Source organism: Schistocerca serialis, chromosome 8 (genome assembly GCF_023864345.2).
Source record: "Schistocerca serialis cubense isolate TAMUIC-IGC-003099 chromosome 8, iqSchSeri2.2, whole genome shotgun sequence".
In the NCBI taxonomy this organism is placed as follows: Eukaryota; Metazoa; Arthropoda; class Insecta; order Orthoptera; family Acrididae; genus Schistocerca; species Schistocerca serialis.
The window spans coordinates 360,121,127-360,148,332 of NC_064645.1; the positions used below are offsets into that span (position 1 = coordinate 360,121,127).

Genomic DNA, 27,206 nt, shown 5'->3' on the forward strand with positions numbered 1-27,206 from the left:
TAAGTTCCACGCCTTTCACCTTGCCCCCTCTCTTCCTTTCTTTGTTCTTCTGTTCATCTTATTCTCTACTTTCTACAAGCTGTTTCGCTTCGGAAACTTGAAATCTCTCAATTTTGTTTTACTCTCTTGAATTTCCTTGTTACGTATTCCATATACTCCTGAGCTATTCTAAGCCAGTTGAGCATGCCTCAAATGTTCAGTTGTTATGTCACCAAGAAGAAATCCTTTAAATTCGCCTAGCGCAGATTTTTCCAAATTGTGTTCTGTAGGAAGTCAATAATGTTCCCCGAAATCCTGGTAATGAAATTTTTGACGATACTAAAAATCTTTTTAAATCTTATGATCCCTCAGTTATTAGGCATGATTTAAAATTGAAGTAATCGCAGAATAAAAGGTTTTCTAATTTTTTCAAAATCTTACTGACCTTCAAAATAAAGCTGTTCCATCAAAGTACCAGGATTCTCGAAGTGTTCCGTCAGCCGAAAAGTTACGGTATCTCTAAACCAGAGTACGATCAGTTCGTTTCCTACATCAGTCTAAAATTATTTCTCCATGTTTGTACAATTTTCTATTAATTTAAATTTAAATGTTACTGCTGCAGTTAGGTTTCTCTTACTATCCGACATCCTCTTTCCGTTCTCCTCATTTACTGTGTGTTCTAGTGTTCGTGATGCATATGTGCATTCTGGTCTTCCATTATCTATTTTTTTCTTACCTAGAATGATTTTTTAAATTATAGAACATCTCGTAGAATGCAATGCTGAGAGTATCGTTCGTAACCTTTCCCCGAAAGCTCCTTCCTTCCTTGATTTTATTCTATACATTTGAGTTTATCTGTTCTGTTATTTCGATACTTAAAGCTGAATTTACAGTGTGTCGTCTTGTAGATGATTGCCGTGCAGGTCCTTTATTTCGAAAAATCTATAATCCTCGTTTTTCTACTCTTTAATTATCCTCTGTAAATGTTTAAAAAAATAATTTTCGGCTGTCCTTTCTCTGGGAAATACGTATTCAGCTTTTTAGTCTGTCTGTCACTTTTCCAAGTACTCCTAAGTATAAAAGGTATATCACGTTGTTTAATACTGTCTTACATTACATCGTATAGAAAAAGAGCTAATTTCCTGTTGCATTAAAATTTTTTGTGACTACATTTCCTAACAAGTATCATCATCAAATCAGTGAGGACGATCGTTCGCTTCGTAATTTTACTGCATATCTCTTAGAATCCGGTTGACAGCCAACGTCAGACCTTCTTCGTAAGGTAAGACGACAGCGTCTGTGATAACGCAAACGGGGTATTTCTCCATGAGATAGTGGAAATACCGTTCTCTGAGAAGATGGTTCCATGCTAGGTGATGTCGCACTAATATTGAATTTGTACTGAAAACTTTCCCATGACTCTTCGACTTGGTATGGAACTCTTACGTACCTGAGCATCGATCTCAAATTCCGGCACTGTGGGACCTGTCGTAAACTGTGTGTGCATGAGGCGTTGCGGGGTGGAAGTATTTGAAGAAGTCCCCCCCCCCCCTATCCCCCCCAATCTCTCTCTCTCTCTCTCTCTCTCTCTCTCTCTCTCTCTCTCTCTCTCTCTCTCTCTCTCTCTCTCTCCCCCTCCCCCTCTCCCTCTCCCTGTCCCTCTCCCCCCTCTCCCTCTCCCCCTGCAATATTAATACTTCGAGCAGCAGCAGGGGCAGCATGGACGGTAGCGCCTGCGACAGCGCTCTGTCGTCGCCGTCCCCTCAGAGACCTAATTTGTCACGTGAACGCGCTTTTGAACATCTGGAGCCATTAATAACGCACCGCAGATCAAAGAGAAACGTTAACATTATAAAGTCAGGGGAAGATATTCGAATAGATTGGCTAGTGATTTAAGATGCGCCGCTGCCGAAGCTGCGCCTCCCTCTTCGCGGCTGTCTCTGTCTTCTTTGTGTGTGTGTGTGTGTGTGTGTGTGTGTGTGTGTGTGTGTGTGTGTGTGCGTGTGCGCGCGCGCGCGGGCGCGCTCGCTCGCGCCCTCGCAGGTCGTCACCGCCGTGTTCGCGGTGTAATAAATTGGACGGCACGCCGTCAGCCGGAAGAGCACAAATCACCACGCGGAGAGGGCGGTGCCCCTGTCCCACAGGAGTGCACTTTTTCCGACCTTTCATTTTCCCAGCTCCAGTTCCTCGTTCGCAATGAAACCTTCCGCTCGGCCGGCCGATATTTCAAACGATACGCCCGCCGGCGTATCCATTGTCATTCTGCTTGCTCCGTCGACCCGTGCGGGGGTGGGGGTAAATTTTTATGCGCCGCGTCTCCAAGGAAATCGCCGCTCGCTGCAGATTTATTCGCTTTACGGCTCTAAAAGGTGACACAGGTGTGCGTCGCTCTTGCACTCCCCCTCCACCCCTCGCTTTTATTCCTAAATCTGAATGCTCATTTGGCGCCGAATTCCTCCATCAGACGTATGGTCGCTACTTGCTACGTAGGCGGAGTGTAGTCTTCTGTAATGCCAAAGTTCTCCTTCCTCAGTTATGTATCGCGTAAAGGTGCTGGGATAGTTTCCAATTTCCATAAACACAGACACACATCTTAATCTTACTCATAGATAACCTGAAAGAGGTCTCTGTATTTGCTGAATTAACGGTACATGAAATGAAAGGTTATGCCTACAACAAAGAGAAATAACGCCCACAACTTTATACATGACTGTGAGACACCAACCGCACAGGAATACGAACCATTTACTTTAACGTGGTTTCGACACCGACAATGGGTGCCTTCATCAGAAAGTCCAAACAATTACCTAAAGAAGTTTGTTTGTGTGGCCATCATCCGCAGCAATCTAGTTTAGTAAATGAAAACCGCCTTTTCTTGATGCTATGTATTTTCTTCCAGACGTGTTTCTCCTTTTGCTTCAAGGCATCTTCAGTGGAATCTAGAATGATATAGTTTTGTTTTGATACGTGATATTTGTAGATTATAAAACAGTTCACGTCTTCGTTTTTACGTAAATAAATGATTACTTACAGTTCTTCGCGTTATTGGTTGTCATCTGCGTTTCCCGTGCTGCAGGTTCCACAATAACTTCACTTTCGAAACATCAGCACGTTTTAATGTTAACAACATTTTCCTACACAGAATTCATGCAGTTTGCCCTAACTGCTGTGGAACACTGTTAATCTTCTGTCACTAGTTGTAGAAATTTTATCGAAGAGTGTGATTCAAAGTCGTAACTACTGTGTATCCATTTTATGACCATCCTGTTTGATCTGTTTACGGGCATATTGCCAACCTAACGAAGTATATGCTGAAAATGATATCTGAAGATCACAAAACCTTTAACACAGAGAAAAACCAAGAATAAGTGGTTACTCAAAAACGGCTCTAAGCACTATGGGACTTAACATCTGAGGTCATCAGTCCCCTAGAACTTAGAACTACTTAAACCTAACTAACCTAAGGGCATCACGCACATCCATACCCGAGGCAGGATTCGAACCTGCGACCGTAGCGGTCGCGCACTTAGGAGGAGACTACAGCCTCATGTAGTAATATATGACCAGATTTCAGAACAAAATGCTCTCGTCATATAAAATACTTCAAAAGAAGGTAACCTTTAAACCATATCAAAATTATAGGCTTTGGAACTTACATGAAACTGGCAATTGTCAGTAAAGATGATGTAGCACACTGTAAGCCGGTAAGGGCTGTAAGAGTAGACGGGCACTAGAGGTGGCATCAGACTAAAAATGAGAGGCTTACGGGCCAGGTTGCCACAATGTGGACACGAAAACGTCGCTCCACCTATGAACGATCGAAGAAATAAAATGTTTATATTACAAAAAACATTTAAAACAGCATGTAAATGTTAACCTCACAAGTGACCAACCAGTACTATGCAAATCGAAATTATACAGGACAATGCAATAGCAATTACTCAGTGTATTTTGTATAAAAACTATTACAATGAAATGAATAAAAGAAGCGAGGAAGATGATATTATAGTCTACTCCAAGGAATAAGAGGAGCGAATTTTAGGCGCTCAAAAGTAAAGGCTGTATACCACTGAAGAAATTTATATTCCGTAGCTGCATTTGTAATCTTCCTGCCGGCCGGAGTGGCCGTGCGGTTCTAGGCACTACAGTCTGGAACCGAGCGACCGCTACAGTCGCAGGTTCGAATCCTGCCTCGGGCATTGATGTGTGTGATGTCCTTAGGTTGGTTAGGTTTAATTAGTTCTAAGTTCTAGGCGACTATTGACCTCAGAAGTTAAGTCGCATAGTGCTCAGAGCCATTTGAACCAAGCTAATCTTCCTAGGTAATTGTTTGGATTTTCTCCCATGTTAGGTGTCGAATCCAGGTTAAACTATGTTGTGACCTGTTGGCTGTTTTGTAAAGATGAGAAATGAAGCCATTGTATCTGAGTAAAAGATGAGTGGCGATCATGTGGGGCCCTTCACCACGTGTAAATAAACTGCTTGACAAAAGTAAAGCACCAAGAACGGGAGGAGGAAGTGGAAGGAAACTTCACGGATTGAGAGGGTATACGATATTATTTTAGTGATGACGAAATTGGGTCAAAATTGCAATAAACTTGGCAGTATGAACCTACTTTCCAGTATCATGAGCTGGATGCATGCAATGATTCGGTTCCTTGGTGTGCCATACAGCCTTTACAGCCTCTCCTGAGTCAAGCTGGCCCACACCTGTTGTGACTGGTGCTTAATGTACTGGATGCTTTGACCGGGGCGGAGTCAACGTCGGAGATGCTCCTACACACGTTCCATCGGGGACAGATCTGGAGCTTTTGCTGACTACGGAAGTATCTCTGTCAGGTAGACAGCTGATAAAGACAGCTGCCACGTCTGGACGAGCACTGTCCGGTTGAAAAATGGCTTCACGGTACTGTTGCAAGAGGGATAGTAACACATGAGGGTGCAGGATGTCTGTAACGTGTCATTTTACCGTCAGTTGTCTCAACTGCTACCAGCTGTTGCCTGAACACACACCCGACAGCACCCCATACCATAGCCCTGCTGTGCTTCTCCAAAACATGGGAAGAACGAAACATTCTCCCAGGTGGCCGATTTAATCGCCGACAATGATCAGCCGGGGCCGTGCAGAGCCGTGATTCACCGCCGAACACAAAGCGATGCCACTGAATAGCAGACCTTGCTTCCTGGTCACTAGATCACTCCAAACGCACAGGCGCGTGCAGCTGACACAAATTACATCAACATGCTGCTGCTTTCCTGTTGCGGTCTACCTGTGGATCATTCTTTTATAGTTTCTTGGTGAATATTAGTCCGTCGATTGATACAGGATAATAAATAAAGGCATTAACGTAATGATGTCCGTAATGATGCAAGGAGTTAGAATACCCGGATTTTTAAAAAGATGATCACAATGGGATGGATTACTTGCTGAGTGGTAGTTGCAATATGGCTAATATTGCCAGAACTGATACGGCAGTAGAAAACACAAAGGATGCTGAGGAAGAAACCGGAAAGCAGAAGTTTGGCTATAAAAGGAAGGAGGAAATTTAGGGTTTAACGTACCGTCGACGACGAAGTCGTCAGAGAATGACAACAGCGTCGGATCAGGGAAGGAAGTCGACCATGTCCATTTCAAAGGATCCCGTCTGGCATTTTGTTTAATTTGGGGGACGTTTACATTGCAGGTGTGTTACATTATGGTTGCTATACAACCACATGGAAAATGTCATTTCAGACTAGCAGTACTGTTCCGGCAATCTTTGGAATCAAATGCCAATTTTAATAGGTGCAGCTTTCAAACTGCTTTAGTAGTTGGTCAATAATGATGTAGGCAATAATGATGTAGGCAATAATGATGTAGGCAATAATGATGTAGGCAATAATGATGTAGGCAATAATGATGTAGGCAATAATGATGTAGGCAATAATGATGTAGGCAATAATGATGTAGGCAATAATGATGTAGGCAATAATGATGTAGGCAATAATGATGTAGGCAATAATGATGTAGGCAATAATGATGTAGGCAATAATGATACAGGCAAACCTCTGGAAATTTACGTCTCCCTAGTGAGAGCCAATGTCTGTGTCTCAACACTGTACGTCATCTAACTAGGGCACTTCTGTAGATGCCCGTTGTAGCAGATTTTGGTATCTGCTTGAAACTGTATACTGTTTCAAACTGTGGAAAGCTCCACTCATTTGACTCAAAACTCTGGCGTTAACTTCGGTTCAGTGGTCAGTGCCCTGTCTTGACTGTCTGAGAATCTGGCGCTGTGGTATGGCCCCACCGGAGGCAATCTGGCCCTGGGGGCGAGACCCCGCACCCGAGGGACCGACCGTCTTCCCTGCCCCACTGCCCTCTGGCGATCTCGATTATCCGCTCACTTAATTACAGCTTTGTCGAAGAGTCGCCCCTCCCTCGGCACCGTCGGCTGCTCAGCATCACGGATGTCCACCAGGGCCGCCTGGACGCCAACTTAGAAACCCCCCTGCTCCGTAGGCCGAGAGCTGTGTGGTCGTGGGTGGCGACGACGGAGGAATTTAATCAAGACGCGGCGCTGACCAGCAGAAGTCATCTTAATAACGCGGGAGCGGCGAGACTTCTTATTGGTGGACTCGCCCTCCGGCCTCCAATATCCTGCCGGCCGGCCGGCCTTCATTGTCGCAGCTCCGAAATTAGACGCCTGGCCACGCCCCCCGGCTACAATAACAGTCGCCCCGACAGCGGTCGCTCTCCTCGGCAAAGGTGGGCCTACTGCCGCGTTACCACCCTCGTGAGAATGAGCGAAAACCACTGTTTGAAAAGAACATAGGACGCGTGACATGAGTAGTCGAAACTAACTTCACTGATCACATCTTCACCTCTCAGACCTGACTTCTTGTATTCTCTATTTTATGCTGCTCCATTCTGTTGCCCATCCACTTACTTTTACCGTGTGGATTTGCTCCTTAAAGCTCTTTTCTCGAATTTCTCGATCTTCTCCTCCCGACTTTAATTTCTCCGTCCTCTTCCTTCACCTCTTCCTTTCTTCTGCCGCCTCCTCCTCCTCCTCCTCCTCCTCCTCCTCCTCCTCCTCCTTTAGTGTCCTCTGTCTTCCCCCTCCCCCCCACTCCCACCCCCCCCCCCCACCCCCATCACCAATGGGTTTGCTCTAAACCCTCGTTCCAGGATTTCTGTCGAGACGTTTACATTGCAGGTACGTTACATTATGGTTGCTATACAACCATACGGAAAATGTCATTTCAGACCAGCAATACTGTTTCGGCAATCATATGCAGCGTCACTCAGCTGCACCTGCTTATGCGTTTTACGCAACCCGCAATGTCTTAAAAAACAAAGACCGATATTTTCATATTCTCCCGCACGCTACACAAAAAGTATCAGTCCTACAGGAAAAATTAATAGGACCTTTTCGTAGAAAATTTAATGTAGTTAAATTTTTTACTGGGTTACGTTCTCGCTGCAGGCCTGCGTTTGAAGGTCACTTTTGTACATTTTTCACGAAAGATTTGAAAACTACAGCCTCTAGCGAAAACGTATCACAGTGCAGAATTTAATTACCTTGAATTTCCTACAAAAATGTCCTCGTTTTTTTCTGTAGGACTAATAGTTTGAGCATTGTGAGTGAGAGAATATGAAAATCTTTAGCGTGATATTTGAAGGCAATGTGGATTGCATACAACCCACAGGGAGGGGCACCTGAATCACCCTTTTGCGTAAAAGGAAATGTCAAGCCTGACAGGCTCACCACTGCCCAGCCCAAACTGTTAAGGACAAACTTGAAATTTGGGGAGATTGTTGGTCTTAAACTTCAGGCATCGTTTAAGAAAGGATTTTTCGAAATTACACTCCTAAGAGGGTGGGATATCGGATGAAAACCTTCTGAAAATGTCACTATTACGGCAATTTTGAAGTTAAAACTACGGAAATGGGTATTTGGTTTCTCGATCTGAAACAGAAATATCTGTTCCAGGATTTTTGAAAATTCAGCCCTTATGGGGGTGAAATAGTAGATGCAAGTTTCTTTCCAAAATAAATCATTATTGACCAACTACTACAGCATTTTTAAAGCTGCGTCTATTAAAACTGGCATTTGATTCCTGGGCTGCAAATTAAAAAATACTTGTTTCAGTGTTTTTTAGAAATTCAACACCTAAGGTGATGAGAACTGGTACGAAAATGATTTATTATGAAAGCATTTTTAAAGTTAAATCTAAGAAAATTTGTACTTACCTTCTGGTTTAGAAATAAAAAATACATGTTTCAGCATTTTTGAAAATATTTCGTTGCATTAAAACATGTTTAAAGCTAAATTTACGAAAATCTATAATTGGCTCTAAAAGAAATATGCGCTAGAAGGCGAAAGTTCTATGGATATATCACTGCAAGAAGTAAAAAGGCAAGATCAACGAAGACCTCAGACTCCAGGTGCCAGAATGACGTTTCGGTCATAAATACATACGGGAAAGACCATGCTTCTACGGCCTTTATGAGCGTGAAAAAGCTTAGAAGACGTTGTAGCTTCTTAACAACAAAAAAATTCTGTTCAAGGAAAATAAAACAACCTATGTAGACCATACCGTCTACGCCAGCGAAGCACATGGCGCTAACGTAGTCTTCTGCAGAAATGGACGCCGTTTATAAAATACCAATAGTTAAATGTGACCTCGCAGATTTCGAATGTGAATGGGAATAAAGATTGGAACTAGTAGACTTGGAACGCCCCGCTCTTGTTGCGAAAAGTTCCACATCTACATATTACAAGTCGCCTTGTGGTGTGTGGCGGAGGATACTTCTGGTACTGCTATTCCTGATTCCTGAATGGAACTTACGGAGAGTGATTGTCCGTAAATCCTTGTAATAACTCTAAATTTCTTGAATTTTGTCTTTGTGGTCATTCCACGAGTTTTCTCTCGACTCGCGCTGCTCCTCGCTGGATCTTTTCTTCTTTTTTTTCTCTCTCTCTCTCTCTCTCTCTCTCTCTCACACACACACACACACACACACACACACACACACACACACACACACACACACACATTAAACTGACTTGGCTCCATACTCAGGAGTAGTTACAGCTTTGAGCAGTAGCCTGATGCATGTCGACCGCGGCCAACGCAACCTCCAGCTGTTCCGGACATGGGCAAATTTTTCTCCGCACAAAAGCACAGTCCCTATCGATATAGTATTGTGTACAAAAAATGTAGAAAACCTCAGAAATACACCAACAATCCAGTCAGGACTAATATAGAAACAACAAGCAGAACTCAGCAAGAGACAAAATGACCTGACTGACGCTGCTGAGTTTGGAATGCACGACAAATGCAAACAATAATAATAAGAAGCTAGCACTTAAAACTACTGTTCAGAGTTCTGATTCTACGTCAAGATCTCAAAGTCGGCGAGCTGTTAAAAAATGGAGGAACTAAAGACATAAGTTGGCGTGCCGAAAAGTAATGCCTGAATTTATGTGAAACCTCTTAGAACTCTCTAAATAAAACCTACTTTACTAACATTCTACATCTTTATTCTTCATGTCTACACGTTTATTCCTCGACGAAGTCACCTTGGCAAAGAACGTATTTCTCCCAACAAGAGAAAAGTTAGCTTATACCATCACTGTAGAATGTTTGATTTCGTTGACGGAGCCACGACGTCTCCTTCGCTGCCACCGCTTCGTCTCTATCAAGGTGAAGTCCTCGAAACAGTTTTCCAAGTTTCGGGAACACGCTAAGCTCTGTCGCGCACGTGGAGGTTAGCACCACAATTTCCTTCGCTACAAGCAGGAACAACCCAACGTCGCACATCACTGCTATCGATACAAGCAACACTGCACACATCTTTCGTTCTGCAATAGATTCCAATGGGAGGCACGTTTTCTGCCGTTAAAAGCGCGATCACAGTACGATGTTCGTTTCGCGCCGATGTAGTTAAGTTCCACATCGCCAATTTAAGCGCTACAGTTCGGAGCCCTCTGGCGGCTCAGGGTCGCAATTAGCGTCAGCCAAGTGGGAAGATCGACAGAGTACTATGCGTGACAGGTAATAGCTCAACCGGTATTGGGAACACATTAAAAATTGCCTAGGCGTTGGTTATCAACAGGCCCTCATACATACTGGTTTCCTCGAAAAATCGTACAAAGTCTCAGTGAAAAAGACAGGCAATTCTGCTTGGCATCTTCATCAGAATTAGTGATATAGTAATTCTGAGACTGACTACAGAATAAATTGGTATGCGAAGTTCATTGATGAGATGGACTGATGGTGACCAGGAGTTACGTGCTCTAAGTAATTGTCATTTCTTTCTTTTATTAACCGTGTGATGGGCTCACTGGTTTCTGAAAGTTTCTGGTGCGCATTTGAATAAACAGCGCACCGGATTTGAAACGGCAAGCAGGGAACACTGAGCCCAAACAGGACAAGCCGGGGGATACGACCGGCCACCCAGGTGGTGAATTCTTAGAACAAAAGCCGGAACGCCTGTCCAGGTGTGCCTTTCTGCGTTTCGCAGACCGCCTTTGAAGACAGCCATCTAACGGTAGCTGAATGCATATGCTACAGGAAACAGTCGAGCCTCTTACCAATTCTTGCTTTATATCTCGAGCACCGAGGTGCGAGACAAACGGCACAGGCGGCAGAACGGCCGATTGGCGTGATAGTGCGCGACGTCAAGGGCGCACATCTGAAGTCGGTGTTTTGGTAGGAGGCGTGATGTTCCTGTTGTGATCGGAGAAGCGCAACTTTAGCTGGTTTCTCTAGTTCGACGGAATCTTCGCAATTGGGCAGCAGTGCTTCTTAAAGTAGCAATTGGTAACAAGCAATATTTTGGCAGGATGGAATTAGAATGGCGTGTCACGAGAGAAGGTATTAGGCGCTTGCTCGCGGAGGTGTCTGTATCGTCTTGGAGGTATCCGCATTGAATCAGTGGACGGTAGCTGTAGAGGGCGGATAGACTTGGTGTTGCATCACTTGAGCCTGAACATCTTCGTGTTGCGGCAGGCTGATTACGACCTTGTCTTTACCAAGGGCGAGAACTTCTGTAGCATACAGCCCGGGGCAACACAGACACGAGGTGAGCATCATTCGCAGCAGCGGTAGAGTAGTTAGACAGATTTCACACTTCAAGAATCCAGGACGATCGCCTGCCTCAAAATCACCGCACCTATATGAATGTTTGCACTTCCGTGCATAGTCACCTTCTTCCAGTCACTGTTTGACAGGAATTTTCAGCCTTACATAGAGTGGAATTATCGTTGTACTTCAGTGTAAATTAACAAGTCAGCAAATAGTAGATTCATAGATAAGCAAGTAAGACTGCCTGCCGCTAGAACTAAAACCTGAGTTGTGAAACAGAATTGTCAAAAGTTGCATAGTTCAATTTATACGTCGTTAATTGATGGGTTCGTGAATGTATTTGAGCATTTAACTGATACGTGTTTCTTTTCGGTACCTTTACTATATCAAGCTAGATGAAATTAACCAGTGTTCAGGGAGATGCTTTTAGTCATAGTACATCATATACACACATCAAAAAAAAGTTTTGCCTCAGCCCGGTTCCCAGAACTCCTGAAGATATGCGTTGGCTGTGGATGTTGTATCACAGACACAGTCCCTTTGACTTTTCGGAGAAGCCACTGAACGACCATGCATGAGCAGCGCCTGTTAGACGGAGAGGGTCCGACAGCCCATCAGTTCCAATCATTTCACCAGGAAGAGGTACACGGCTCGTGTTGTCGTTAGTTCAACCATGTCTAGATGGTCAATAAGGCGGTTCGATCGCGTCCGCATTGTTACTTTGTGCCAGGAAGGGGCTCTCAACAATGCAAGTGTCCAGGCGTCTCGTAGTGAACCAAAGCGATGTTGTTCGGACATGGAGGAGATAAAGAGAGACAGCAACTGTCGATGGCATGATTCGCTCAGGCCGCCCAAGGGCTACTACTGCTGTGTACGACCGATACCTACGGATTATGGCTCTGAGGAACCCTGACAGCAACGGCACCATGTTGAATAATGCTTTTCGTGCTGCATGATGCGGAACTTCACTCCCGACGTCCATGGCGAGGTCCATCTTTGCAACGACGACACCACGTTTCGCGGTACAGTTGGGCCCAGCAACATGCCGAATGAACCGCTCAGGATTGGCAGCACGTTCTCCTCACCGATGAGTGTCGCATATGCCTTCAACCAGACAATCGTCGGAGACATGTTTGGAGGCAACCCGGTCACGCTGAACGCCTTAGACACACTGTCCAGCGAATGCAGCAAGGTGGGGGTTAGCTGCTGTTTTGCGGTGGCATTATGTGGGGCCGACGTACGGCGCTGGTGGTCATGGAAGGCGCCGTAACGGCTGTACGATACGTGAATGCCACCCTCCGACCGATAGTGGAACCCTATCGGCAGCATATTGGCGAGGCATTGGTCTTCGTAAACGACAATTCGCGCCCCCATCGTGCACGTCTTGTGATTGGCTTCCTTCAGGATAACGATACCGCTCGACTGGAGTACCCAGCATGTTCTCCAGGCATAAACCCCATCGGGCTTGCCTGGGATAGATTGAAAAGGGCTGTTTATGGACGACGTGACCCACCAACCACTCTGAAGGGTCTACGCCCAATGGCCGTTGACCAGTGGGACAATCTTAACCAACAGTGCCTTGATGAAACTGTGGATAGTATGGCACGACGAATATAGGCAAGCATGAATGCAAGAGGACGTGCTACTTGGGTATTTGAGGTACCGGTGTGTACAGCAGTCTGTACGAACACCTCTGAAGGTCTCACTGTATGGTGGTACAACATGCAATATGTGGTTTTCATGAGCAATCAAAAGGGCGGAAATAATATTTATGTTGATCTCTATTCCAATTTTCTGTAGAGGTTCCGGAACTGTCGCAACGAAGGTGATGCAAAACTTTTTTGGATGTGTGTACAAATAAGTTATTGCAGTCAGGCAGCGTCAGTCACATTCAGATTTACGCAAATGCCCCACGTTAAGGTCGATACCGAGTGCCGTAATTTCGCGTTATCCACGTCTCTTTGCGTACAATTGAAATTTGAAGGGTAGATATAGAGTGACCAGCCCGCAGTTTTAAGGGACTAAGAGTATGACCATCGGGGTTTTGCAACACATGCAGTAAGAATTATGTTACTGAAGTATCATATGAACGAGGGACGTCCCGTCTGCCAATAACCAATTAGCATACGCACGAACGTGGTGGGCACAAACGCGAGACGCCGGTGCCCCCTACATAGGTGCGCACTGGCCCCTCGAGTGAGTGGCGGACGAGCCGAGCGGCAGTTGTCTGCTGGTGGGAGCAGCACTCCCTAGGCGACAGTGGCGCCGCCGCCGCCACCGCCGGGGACTCCCCGCATCCGGCCGGACAGCCCGGCGCCAGCGCCGCGACGCTCATTTGTCAGGCGCCGCGACGCCCAGCTATCTGCCGCCCTCAGCGACGGCGTGCTGCGTTTGTCGCGCGCGACGGGGCCGAAAACAATGGCAGCACCGGGGTCCGTTTTCTGCAGCGCAGCTGCGCCTGGCCGGCTGTGCAAAGTTCTGTTTCTACGACTTCATTTGTTTGCAGACAAGATTTACGTATTTGTTAGTTTCCGATCACATGCAAGTTTGGAAAGAACGTGTGGAGCTAATCCATCAAATTTCGAGCATGCAGCCGCGCAACTACAACTGATACTTCGACCGCGTATCGTCCTTCCATCCTGAGAGTGAGTCGCAAGACTGACAAGGTGCCAACCGCGGCCTTCGATGTCCCACAGCGGCGGTACTGCAGCATGCTGTTCACAGTTGCTGATCGGAGGCGAAGAGGTACACTTACACACGTGACACCCCTGGTAAAACCACAAAGACATTAATTTTGCTTATCGATGTATATTCGGCAGCAGCATCATCCTCATTGATTCCACCTTCAGCGTCCATTCATTCCGTTTCAGCCAATGTAATTCATCTGATACATACGTTTCCTCTATTGTGTATTCATTGCATGGCGCTTGGTCACCGCTACCTGCTCTCCGGTGACCCACCCCCGCAGTGCCCTTGTGGTCATGCATAAACAGTGCGCCATGTTTTATTGTCGTGTCCCCGTTTTAGTCAATCTCGTGTTGTCCTGTCTCTGTCATCTACTTTACAGGATATTTTAGCTGATGAAGCTCGAGCAGCTGCTCCTGTTCTTCATTACTTTGACTGGTTTGTCCAAAGATATCTAACTCCTTCACTTATTTTATCTGCATCTTTGTAAGAACTTTCTGGTGTCTTTCCCCCCCCCCCCCCCCCCCCCCGAGTTTTACTAGATTCTATGTGCTCTAACAATTGTGACTGGGCGCTAATGACCTCAGTAGTTGAGCGCCGTTAAACCCCAAACAAACAAAAAAAAGCATGGCGCTTGGAAACTATTTAGACTTGCAGGTACAGGTAAACGAAGGTAGAATTTTTGTTCCTACAAAATGATGTACTTACTACAACAGACAGTATTATCTTTCAGTAGTTACGTCGTCATCACTATCGTTCAATAAATGCCAATTATTAAAGGTAAAATTTCATTATGTTTTCTGAATATCGGGACGCTCATTAAACTAGCAACTTACACCAAGAATGATGAAAGTTTCTTCAACATTTTTGTAAATAGTATTGGAGTAATAAAAAAAGTTTTTATGCGAAATGACACATGCAACCTCTTCTGTGTCAAGGGAAATACACTTACTATCTTCATGATGGTGAGACATTACCCTGCAGACAAGGAAATTAATTCGATCAATCCTGCAGCACCACCGAATCCTGCGTTACTCTCCTCCCTCAATTTTCTGTTCCAAATTCAGAAACAGCTTAATCCTTTGTTCGTGGTGTTCCTTGCAACATAGATGGATACAGTTATAAAAGTAGATGACAGTTCGGTTTGAGCTGAGAAGCTGGCAAACGTAACAAGACGTATAGTAACCATGTCTCGTGATAGTAATTAGCTCACTGTATCGATGACACAAATTTCGCAGTTGAGTTATGGCACCGCCACAGGACATTCATTTTCATCCGCTATTAAGGACGATCCCGTTTTCAAATGTCCCAGCAATATATTCAATTTGCTTGGACTGGACAGTGTTTTTAATACAACAATTGACATCTAATCTCAGAGGACAGCAGACGGATCTGGATCTGTCACGAACACGTCAGGGACTGCGATGCCGCTAACATTTTCTGAGTGTGGAAGCGGACAGGTCTTATTCTCTAAGCTAACGCAAAATACTCAAGAGTCCGGACTATAAACGACTCTGTCGTCAGAACATAAAGTGCGACGAAAACTTCGCGAAACACGCGTGAGCGTAAGCGGCTTATCGTACTCCATGAATCAAGACTTGAGCAGAGCTGAAATTAAAGCGGAAACTCTTAATAAGCGTGCCACAAGCACCCAGCTACACGACAAACGTGGATGAAACAGGAGCTCCAAATACTTTCGCCAAAATATACAGAGAAGAAATACTGACTCTGGTGTTTCTCATGCCACCTACAAAAAAACCTATAAATATTCACTAATTACCGTTATTTCTAATAACGGTTATACCACCAAATATATGGAATGAGCACACATGCCATGCTTCCAAACATTAAAGATTCCATCGGATTGACTAAAAACTGAGCTAGCTCAATTCGTGATTTCGGTAATGGTCGGAAATTTGAAACAAAAGTGTTACCCTTGGTTCGACTTCAGTAGCTGTGTAGTAAGCGATCTTAGGCTGGCTCTCAAAGCGAAACAGATACTGTAGTAAATTGAAATCTGATTAAGGGAAATTCATCGTGAAATAGCCCATGCTGGAAAAAAAAATGTAGTGAATTCAAAAAGGGTTCAGGGGAACAAATAAGCAAATAAGGTAGCAGTAAAAAGTACTGTTTGAAGGATTAATATGTGGATACATTTACGTTTTTTATTGGATTAAAAATATGAACTCAGGAATAATCTGACTGGGTATACAGGATGACGCTATAGTAAGTCGGTGGGGTGGGGGTGCAGGAGGAGGAGGAGGAGGAGGAGGAGGGGGGGGGGGGGAGTAGAGAAATCAACCATCTAATGTAACCACACAACAACCAGTTTTACATTCAAGCATGTGTGGCAGAAGCGATGTCGGCACGTCGTGTCTGCCACTCGTATGTCTGGCTGTGGGTTGACAAGTGCAGCTTTCGTCTTCCATGTTCTTTGGCTCTGGGGTGAGTTCCTGAGTGGCCTGGGTCACGACTTCTGTCCTGGATGACTTAGTGTCTTCAGGTGAAGAGCGGACCCGTCAGCTGACGTGGTATTCTTCATTACTGTGCTGTTGTCTGCAGTGATTGTCTCAGAGACGGTATCAGCGCAGTATTTGAAGGCTGAGGTCAGACGTCCTCGAAATGACAAAAGTGCGAGTGATAAGTCTCCACATCTGTGCGTTGTTGGCCGGCTGTGGTGCCCCTCACCCCCTCACACAGCATGTGGGGAGAACCTGGTGACCAGCGAGTCGAGAAACGGCGCCCAGCCATCCGGCTGCAGCACGCACGTCCAGCTTTGTTCACGCCTGTGCTCTGTTTTTGTGCGGCCATCCTGATTCAGGTTTTCCGTGATTTCCCTAAATCACTCCAGGCAAATGCCGGGATGGTTCCTCTGAAAGGGCACGGCCGACTTCATTCCCCATCCTTCGCTAATCCGATGAGACCGATGACCTCGCTGTCTGGTCTCCTTCCCAAACAACCCAACCCCTCTGTTTTTGTGGGATGGCTGATGCAATGGGGTCACGTGCCAAAGACCTTGCGTGAGTGGTACGTGAATCTCGCTGCCACAACCAGTCTTGCGGCGAAGGACTGCATGCCACACAACCCAACCCCTCTGTTTTTGTGGGATGGCTGATGCAATGGGGTCACGTGCCAAAGACCTTGCGTGAGTGGTACGTGAATCTCGCTGCCACAACCAGTCTTGCGGCGAAGGACTGCATGCCACAGGCCGTTAGCAGATGCCGTAAATGGGATACGACTCGCCGGAGTAGTGTGGCTCGTTGGTAGTACACCTGGCTTGGCCAGCTGCATCCTGTGTCGAAGTCCGGGGAATGGACTACGTGCAGCAAGCAAGTACCGCGATTGACACTCCCACGGAAAAGAGCTGCTGACCGCTCCACGGTGTCTCCTTGTCTGATGTTGCCCCTACGTTCCGGTATGAGTGCTTTGCTGCAAATGAAACGGCTATAAAATGACTGCTGGAAAAAAGTGAGTACACCTTTCTAGAGGTTTCCAGGTCACTCAAGATTTATTGTTGCAGCAGTGCTTATGCAGTGCATGAAATGATTACATTTACAGATCAGTAGCACAAGCGGTTCTGAGATATCAGGTATCGATCGTTGCTGGAAGATCCATTAATGTGGATGTACGTGGTGTAGCCTCCAGTGACAGCAGTGCAGTTGCCGAATCTGCCATCCAGTCGGTCGTACAGATGGCGAATCCTGTTCTGGGGTACGCTATGCCACGCCTGCTCGACCTGTTCACTTAGTTCTGTAAGAGTTGGTTGACGAGTCGCACGCGTCAGTTCTCGTTCCGTCATATACTACTGGTGCTCGATAGGATACGAGTCTGGAGATTGTGCTGGCCAGGAAATTTGCTGCACATCCTGTAGAGCACGCTTTCATCGGGAATGTGTGCGTGAACACTGGCCTGTAAGAATAAATGTCGCCTTCCTGTTGTAAGAACGGCAAAAGAACAGATCTGATAACGTTCTGCACATACCGAGCGCTGGTTAGCGGCCCTTCAAAAACACCAGAGGTGAGCGAGAGTTGTACCTCATCGCACCCCACACCATAAGCCTGGGATGGGACCAGTGTCCTGGCCGAATGCACTCTACGAGACTGCACTTATCAGGTCTAGGTCGTGTGAGCAAATTATTTATTTCATTAACAGTACAGAGTAACTCAACGCCTTGAGGTGTAAGGTGGGTCGTATGCTTCTGAATTTAATAGCAGAGACTTCTCATTGTTTCAGTCTTATTGGTATACAGTTGTTAATGCTTTTTTTAAATGATATAAAGAACATAATATATTAAGATTTCTCTGACATTACAGCGAATTGAATGATTAACAATTGTTAAAATGGTTCCATATAATTTGTTACTACTTAGTTGATGAGAATATGTTTTACACAATGCAAATGTGAAAGAACAATAAAAAAGAAAATGTAACACGTTACGTGTGAGCCAGTGCCCATGACTTGTGGGCAAGCAGAGCCAGCTTTCATTGCTGAAGACCATGGCATCCCATTCCGTCTTCCAGCTTATTTTCTGACGCCACCAGTCGGGCCGTGCACATCGGTGCTGTGACGCCAGTGGGAGACGGGCTACAGGCGTGCATGCCAGTCGTCCCAACGCATCAGTTGGTGTTGACACGTGAGGGCTCGCAACCCCTCTCACTGGTGCTGTGGCAGCTTTAAGATCTGCCACTGCTGCTCTTACACTAGCGCCGCGCCTCTGCTACGTAGACGTCCAGGACCTTGGCTGCTAGTGTCAGAATGCTCACGTGACCACTGATACCAGCGTCGTTGCACAGCTTGCGGAGGACGTCCATCTTGGGTGAGGGTTCTCCGAACCAGCCCGCCAGTCGCAAGGCCGCGGTTTGACCCCTTCCAAACTCGCTCGGTTGGTTGCAGGAAGCATGACAGTGCCTCCGTGGCATGATTGCCTGGTTGCTTCACACGTTCGTGTCACAGTAACCATCCTAGCTGTGACCGTTCCTTCTTGAAGGGTAGACACACATTGCGCTCTGTTAGCTATGCCACTGCGTTACCTGTAGGCGGAACATGCTGAAACGATTATCAGTACATCTACGAGCCCCCAGGTGGGATATGCGGTCATCGGATCAAAATCGACGTCGCTTTCCCTGGCGTACTACGTCTTTTTCCAGCGGTGTATTTATACAACATAGCAGTGCAACGGCTACGCCAGAGCGTCGGTTATTGTCAAACACTCGGCAACACCACTAACATCAAGTAGTGCAGAAATCCTTTAGAACACTGAAACGTCCCCTTAGAAAAATTTATGAATTACCGCGCTGGTAAACCCCTTACGTTATTTGATTTTCAAACAGCTGAGCACAACTGAACGTACTCAGACATTTCTCTCTTTACTTATTCTGATCATCACTAAACTGACACACAATATTTTTAGCGCAACGCAATCTGACTTTTAATAATCCCTACAAAAGAATGGCCCTGATTAACAATAACCTATACCTTTCATGAATCACTTACGTTACAAAAATCTTAATTACTCGAACTACTGCAATACAGCGGGCGCCAATACTGCCAGCTAAATAAAACAGTCAAATACTGAAGTCACTAACTACTGATAAGCATAGTTAGCAAATGAAAGATTTTGACAGAGAACAAGCAATGTACACTCCTGGAAATGGAAAAAAGAACACATTGACACCGGTGTGTCAGACCCACCATACTTGCTCCGGACACTGCGAGAGGGCTGTACAAGCAATGATCACACGCACGGCACAGCGGACACACCAGGAACCGCGGTGTTGGCCGTCGAATGGCGCTAGCTGCGCAGCATTTGTGCACCGCCGCCGTCAGTGTCAGCCAGTTTGCCGTGGCATACGGAGCTCCATCGCAGTCTTTAACACTGGTAGCATGCCGCGACAGCGTGGACGTGAACCGTATGTGCAGTTGACGGACTTTGAGAGAGGGCGTATAGTGGGCATGCGGGAGGCCGGGTGGACGTACCGCCGAATTGCTCAACACGTGGGGCGTGAGGTCTCCACAGTACATCGATGTTGTCGCCAGTGGTCGGCGGAAGGTGCACGTGCCCGTCGACCTGGGACCGGACCGCAGCGACGCACGGATGCACGCCAAGACCGTAGGATCCTACGGAGTGCCGTAGGGGACCGCACCGCCACTTCCCAGCAAATTAGGGACACTGTTGCTCCTGGGGTATCGGCGAGGACCATTCGCAACCGTCTCCATGAAGCTGGGCTACGGTCCCGCACACCGTTAGGCCGTCTTCCGCTCACGCCCCAACATCGTGCAGCCCGCCTCCAGTGGTGTCGCGACAGGCGTGAATGGAGGGACGAATGGAGACGTGTCGTCTTCAGCGATGAGAGTCGCTTCTGCCTTGGTGCCAATGATGGTCGTATGCGTGTTTGGCGCCGTGCAGGTGGGCGCCACAATCAGGACTGCATACGACCGAGGCACACAGGGCCAACACCCGGCATCATGGTGTGGGGAGCGATCTCCTACACTGGCCGTACACCACTGGTGATCGTCGAGGGGACACTGAATAGTGCACGGTACATCCAAACCGTCATCGAACCTATCGTTCTACCATTTCTAGACCGGCAAGGGAACTTGCTGTTCCAACAGGACAATGCACGTCCGAATGTATCCCGTGCCACCCAACGTGCTCTAGAAGGTGTAAGTCAACTACCCTGGCCAGCAAGATCTCCGGATCTGTCCCCCATTGAGCATGTTTGGGACTGGATGAAGCGTCGTCTCACGCGGTCTGCACGTCCAGCACGAACGCTGGTCCAACTGAGGCGCCAGGTGGAAATGGCATGGCAAGCCGTTCCACAGGACTACATCCAGCATCTCTACGATCGTCTCCATGGGAGAATAGCAGCCTGCATTGCTGCGAAAGGTGGATATACACTGTACTAGTGCCGACATTGTGCGTGCTCTGTTGTCTGTGTCTATGTGCCTGTGGTTCTGTCAGTGTGATCATGTGATGTATCTGACCCCAGGAATGTGTCAATAAAGTTTCCCCTTCCTGGGACAATGAATTCACGATGTTCTTATTTCAATTTCCAGGAGTGTATTTACCTTAATAGTGTTCAAAAGTCATAATACATATATAGCAGTTCATGACATCCAGTCTTACAAATTTACTGTCTCTAATGGACACACGTCCAGATCATCCGCTCTCAAAACTCCGCCATTTCTCTTCCCACATCCACCACTGCTGGCGGCTCACCTCCAACTGCACATCGCTACGCGCTGTTCACATCCAGCTGCCCACCACTACAGTAGCCAACAACAATGCAAACCAGCCACAGACTGCACACAGCACAGCCAGTGATGTTCATACAGAGCGCTATGTGACGTTACCAAGATAAAAACCTAAACAGCCAACTTACATAGCCCCCATGCTCCCCACAAAAAATTTTACAAATTGTTTTGGGCAGTGGCCAATAATGATTTGAAAAAAATTTTCATCATTACAATAACAAAGATATCAAATGCACACACTTATTGATACAATGTTGGTCAAAAGCTAAAGTTTTCTCACAGTCGATAAAGAAAGTCCTGATCGTTCATCACAGTAAAATTGCCGTTTCTTTTCTCAAAGTCTGAGCAGTAAAAGACAATGTACACGGAAGTAGTGGATTTCCATGCAGTCTTGAAGAAGTAGTGTTGTCCTTCCAACGGAAAGACAGCGCTAACTCTCGACAAGCAGACACGTAATTGGCCACAACAGAGCAAACCCACAGCAGAGTCAGTCGAAGTTTTAAAGAATATTGGTAGGTAGGTCATCACAGAGCAGACCCACTGTAGTCCTGGTAGAGAGTATGGTATTGGTGGGCCACCAGAGGTGCAGACCCACTGCAGTCCTTGTAGAGACGGCCAGCAGCCATCTGTTGCGACTGTGCAGGTGCACAATCACCATCGAAGAGTCTTGTGGACAATATAGAAAGTCCATAAACCACCACTTGTGCACTCACAAAGTTTTTGGAATTGTCCTTAGAACCAGCAATGCTGTTAACTAGTCCCTTGCTGAATTATTAACACATGTGCAAGCACTAACAGTCCCCTTTTTTTCTCGCATATTCTGTGTGTACTATGACCAACAAAACGTGTGCAGTGAAATGAAACTTAATTTGAAGAACTGATGTCTATACAATTATAAATTTACAACATAAGAATACAATTACAAAGGTACAAAATACATAATTCCTAAACAGCCTACTTACGACATGAGGTCGACTTCTTTCTTCAAGGAAGTCCTGGTTCGATACACGGAAATCTCGAATTTGTTCACCAAACGACAATGCGAAGCGTCGAGCCCATCCGGAGACGGACAGGGCAGAAACCTGAACGGCTTTGTAAGGACGCTCTGGATCTGAGGGACGAACAGGGCGAGAGGATCTCTGTTCGCGAACGGGCTGACAGTTGCTGAGCAGTGAGCAGAATGGCAGCTGGCGGGGGGCGCAGCCGGTGGAGATTGCGACGCCGCGATTAATGAGTAGCGAACGGCCGGCGGGCGCCGCCGACCGCTGATTTCCCCCGGGCGATCCGTCCGCGAGCGGAAAAGTGGCCGGCTACGGTGTGCGCGCCCGCACCGCCTCTGCTCGGCTCGCGTGAGAGCATGAATTTGTCACGGCCGCTCCGCTTCTGCGACGCCGCGCCGCGCCGCGCCTCGGCGGGCGACGCGTCATTTCGCGGTCGCCGCATTAGGAATGCACCTGCACTCCGCCGCGCCAGCCACCTCCCCCCGACAAATGGAAAACCTCTTCCCTGGCGCCGCGCCGCGCCGCGGCGGCAGGTGGCTCTGGCCGGGTGTGCTCTTGCGTTTGTTTTGTTGTCTTTTTTCCAACGCCCCCCTTCCCCTCATTCTCCTGCTTGCGTCGCGCATCGCTGAAGAGCTCCGCCCCGCCTGCATTATTAAGACGCACCGCACCAGCCGGTTGGTAATCTTTTGCCTCACGCACAACGCCCCGTATGGGAACTTGGAAGCTGTCAAGGCAATTCGGGAACTGGCTTGCGTTCGGTTATTAATACTGCAAATACCAACGTATTCTCAATAACGTTTATTACCAGGAGAAGAAATTCGTCAATTGCTGTTGACATATAGTAACAACAGACCTTTTAAAAAGGTACTTCTGTGTAAGTAGCGTTCAGAACTTGAAAATATCTTTCACCACCCTCTTAGAAATACCATCGTACTTTCAGTAATGTTAATTACCATGGGGGTGAAGGGGAGAGGGTGCAGTGTGACCACAAAAAAAACTTGTTTTAATTTCAAATTTCGTTTATTATCAGGATTAAAAGGAAATAAAGACATTAGCTGCCGTTGGGCATTACTTTATAACAATGGGGCAAGTTGAAAATTTGTGTCAGGCTGGTGTTAGAATATCTCTCTCTCTCCCTCCCTCCCTCCCTCCCTCCCTCCCTCCCTCCCTCCCTCCCTCTCACTAGGCAGACCTCAACACCATCCAGACACAACGGTCACCACAACTGCCTGGACTACCTACCCTACCATGCCTCCCGCCAGACCAAACTTATCAACTTGCACCACACACTATTGATGTAGTGCCGTTTCCCGATAGCCTCGTTACTCGCGGCAACTCGCTGATTCCCGCACGAACTCGAGCCTGGTGGGCATCTGCACTGAAGGTATCATTGGCCATCCGAAAGAACAAGCAGCGTTTTGATCCTGAAGCCACTGTGGTCTAAGTCTCGCTGGAGTCGTGCGAGGGTAGTTCGTGCAGTCGTGATGACCACTGTGTTATGTGTGGCATAATGACAGTGCATCTGCCTAGCAAACAGGAGACTCAGATTTGAATCCCAGCCTGGCACAAATTTTCCAACATGTCTCCTTGATACAAATCAAATCCCACCAGTAGCTAATGACTTTAATTCCTCTCTGTCTTGATTCGTAGTCACTGCAGGATCAAAATAGTGTCTGTCCGAAAGAAAATGCGCAACATATATTCGTTAATTGTTGTTCTTTATTCACAACACACTTTTAAAAAATATAATTATGTATAACAAGGGTCCTGAACTTCAAAATACTGTTATGACATTCATTGTGAGAAGTCTCGTCTACTACAAAGTTCAAATTTTACGGACTGAGTTTAACTGAAAAATTTAAAACATTAATGGAATCTGGTAGAAGGCTTTATTAAAAACAATATTTTTTCAAGAATGAGATTTTCACTCTGCAGCGGAGTGTGCGCTGATATGAAACTTCCTGGCAGATTAAAACTGTGTGCCGGACCGAGACTCGAACTCGAGACCTTTGCCTTTCGCGGGCAAGTGCTCTGCCAGGAAGTTTCATATCAGCGCACACTCCACTCCAGAGTGAAAATCTCATTCTGGAAGCATCCCCCAGGTTGTGGCTAAGCCATGTCTCCGCATTATCCTTTCTTTCAGGAGTGCTAGTTTTGCAAGGATCGCAGGAGAGCTTCTGTAAAGTTTGGAAGGTAGGAGACGAGGTACTGGCAGAAGTAAAGCTGTGAGGATGGGGCGTGAGTTGTGCTTGGGTAGCTCAGTTGGTAGAGCACTTGCCCGCGAAAGGCAAAGGTCCCGAGTTCGAGTCTCGGTTCGGGACACAATTTTAATCTGCCGGGAAGTTTAATACTTCTTCAAAATATTAAAATATGAACTTTATCACTTGATTATAGTTGCCAAAAGGTGGGCACAAGGACCCTCTCTTCCAGCCACCCGTCCCCCCATTTCTTTCGTATTGCGAAGGTTAAGAGAACACTGTTGGAAGTGGAAGCTGATTTCCTAGAGGGAATGTCGAAAAAGTCCTAAAGGCATGCTATACCACTGGGAGCATTGCTGCTCCAATTGCTAAAACGAAACAATGATCATGATAAACTTTGGAGATAAGTCTGTTCGAACCCCTTCCGTCTAGATCGTTCATAAGTAAAACTCTGCATTTACGTGCAATCGGTTATTGAAACTTACCGAGTCAAATGCTAATAAAAATAGAAGTTGCTAAAAAATGCGGGGGTTGGCAGAACGAAGTGCTCACCCACAAGAGCGTATTTTCAGATGTGTGTCTAGTTAAATACAAAAACAACATAAATACAATAAGGGAAAACAACTCACACAGCACAAAGCTCTGTAGAAATATGTAGGGTTCTACTAGAGAATCACACCTCCACACACTCATAGAGGGGCGCATTGTATTACTGAGTGATTGTGGCAGAGGACAACTTTGAGGTAGTGTGACTATTCTTCATTATTTATTCCACAGTCCCTGTCTGCACCTCATAGTTTCCCTAACGCAGTATAGTTCTTCTCCATCTACAATAATAAATTCCACTCAACATTGCTGGCGTGATGTCAGGAAATGGATGTCGAATAGCATCCTTAAGTCTGTCAACTGTCAACATGTAGCAGCAACCTTCTGCTTAATGAATGAATGCTCGTAATACGTGTGTGTGTGTGTGTGTGTGTGTGTGTGTGTGTGTGTGTGTGTGTGTGTGTGTTGTCCTCAGCATAAGTTAGCATAAGTAGTTTGTAAGCAAATGACTTCAACAGTTTGGTACCATAGACCTTACTGCTGCTGCTGCTAATAAGGCAATGCAGTATTCAAAGAAACCTCCAGGTTACTGATAAGTTTATGTATTTTCTTCTAGAGACAAAACTACGCTCAAAACTGTCATGTAGACACACAGATCCATCTCTCCTACAAACTCCCTCCCTCCCTCCCCCCCGCCTCACTTGCCTGTGGCGACTTGCCTGTGGCGACTTGCCTGTGGCGACTTGCCTGTGGCGACTTGCCTGTGGCGACTTGCCTGTGGCGACTTGCCTGTGGCGACTTGCCTGTGGCGACTTGCCTGTGGCGACTTGCCTGTGGCGACTTGCCTGTGGCGACTTTCTGGGCTTCATCTGTTTCCATTTCGTTTGTTAAACTCAGGCTTTTCTGGATTTGCCTTTTGCCGCCTCCTTTTAACGACCACTCCCGGTTTGCCACTTAACGGATGAAGGTACTCTAATGATCTTGCAGTTCAGTCCCTTACACTCCAAACCAACCCAGCCACCTCGTGGACCAGTCTAGGTGACGATTGTACCTGTAAAGCGAGGGCAGCCTCACTCCCAGACCCGTATTGACTCGGCCGGGGAGAAATAAAACTGAACCTGGACCCAGTGCCGGGGCGCGTTGCGTGAAGCCGGGGGCGGCGCCACCTCCGGCTGCCCGTAATGCCCGCTGCCGACCCCGGCCAGTGGCCGCCGTTCCCACAACATAAAAGAGCACCGCCGCCGCCTGCCACCCGTAGCAGTCCTAATGGCCCCTAATACGCATGCGGCGCTGCCGCGGGCGCGGGAAATTGCCCGCGATATTTATTGCGGCTACTCACGAGCGCCGGCTGCCGGCTCTGTCAGGCTGACACACACTATCTCTCTCTCTCTCTCTCTCTCTCTCTCTCTCTCTCTCTCTATCTCTGCCCTACACTTCTCTCTGTGTGCTATTCGCCATGGCTATTAACTACATTTCGGAACCGAAGAGTGAATGATGCAAAAAATGGGCCGCACATAAATTACCCCCCATGTCCCTCGGCCTGAATCGAGGGCACTATTTGGAATAGACTTGAAGGGCTTTGAGCTTTCAGTTCGACCCACACCAGACATCGAAAGGAACGGCACGGAACGGAATAGAGAACGCAGCGTCACTTCGCTGGGTTTGCATTAGACGGAAGTAAACACGGACACTTCGCTTGGCACGATACCGATCGGTGGAAGTGCGGTAATGAGATACCACGTAGAAAAAGTCGGAATATAGTACTCGAATTAAGGAGCTACCAACGATAGTAGAGTTTATTAATGGCTATACACACGGGGGCTATTCGTAAAGAAAGGAACGATCGGTCACGAAATGGATATCACAGGGAAAATAACTGTTCTATTTGCAACATTTAGGTTCACCTTCCCGCTACGTTTCTACATAGTCGCCGCTCCGACTTGGACATCTGTCGTAGCGTTGCACCAGTTTGCGAATAACCGCGTCACAGACGGCAGCGTCCTGTGCTTTCCGACATTTTCTATGTTGGACTGCAGCTCGTTCTCGGTGCCAAAATGTTGTCTTCATTGCCAGCGGCTCATTTGAGTACAGATGAAAATCACAGGGAGCCAAGTAAAGGCTATATGGTAAGTGATCAGACACTCCTGTCAAAAACGTTGCAGGAGCGTGTTCATTGCCCCTATAGTGTGCGGCAGAGAACTGTCAGGAAGAAGGAACAAATATTTCGGCAGGCACCCGTACTAGTGGGAGACGCTATTTTCTAGGCATCCTTAGACGCTCATTGCGCGCTCAGAACTGAGAGATGAATGACGTGACGTTATCTGTTGGAATGCTAGACACTGTCCAGCACATCTGTGCAAAGCTTCACCACCTGCGTTTGTGTTTCGCGACCGATCGTTCATCACGTTCATGGTACCCTCATAAACATATCTAGGGCGTACCAGACGTAAGTTCACATACTTTTATG

The 27,206-nt window shown here is 46.8% G+C and overlaps 1 protein-coding gene and 1 non-coding gene across 18 annotated transcripts in view; both read left to right on the forward strand.

Moving 5' to 3' along the window:
* Positions 1–27,206, forward strand: part of LOC126416640 (CUGBP Elav-like family member 2) — a 764,867-nt gene that overhangs the window by 53,286 nt on the left and 684,375 nt on the right. The window lies entirely within an intron of this gene.
* On the forward strand, positions 24,243–24,317 carry Trnas-cga (transfer RNA serine (anticodon CGA)). Its single transcript has one exon. It is a non-coding gene; the product is annotated as a tRNA-Ser (tRNA).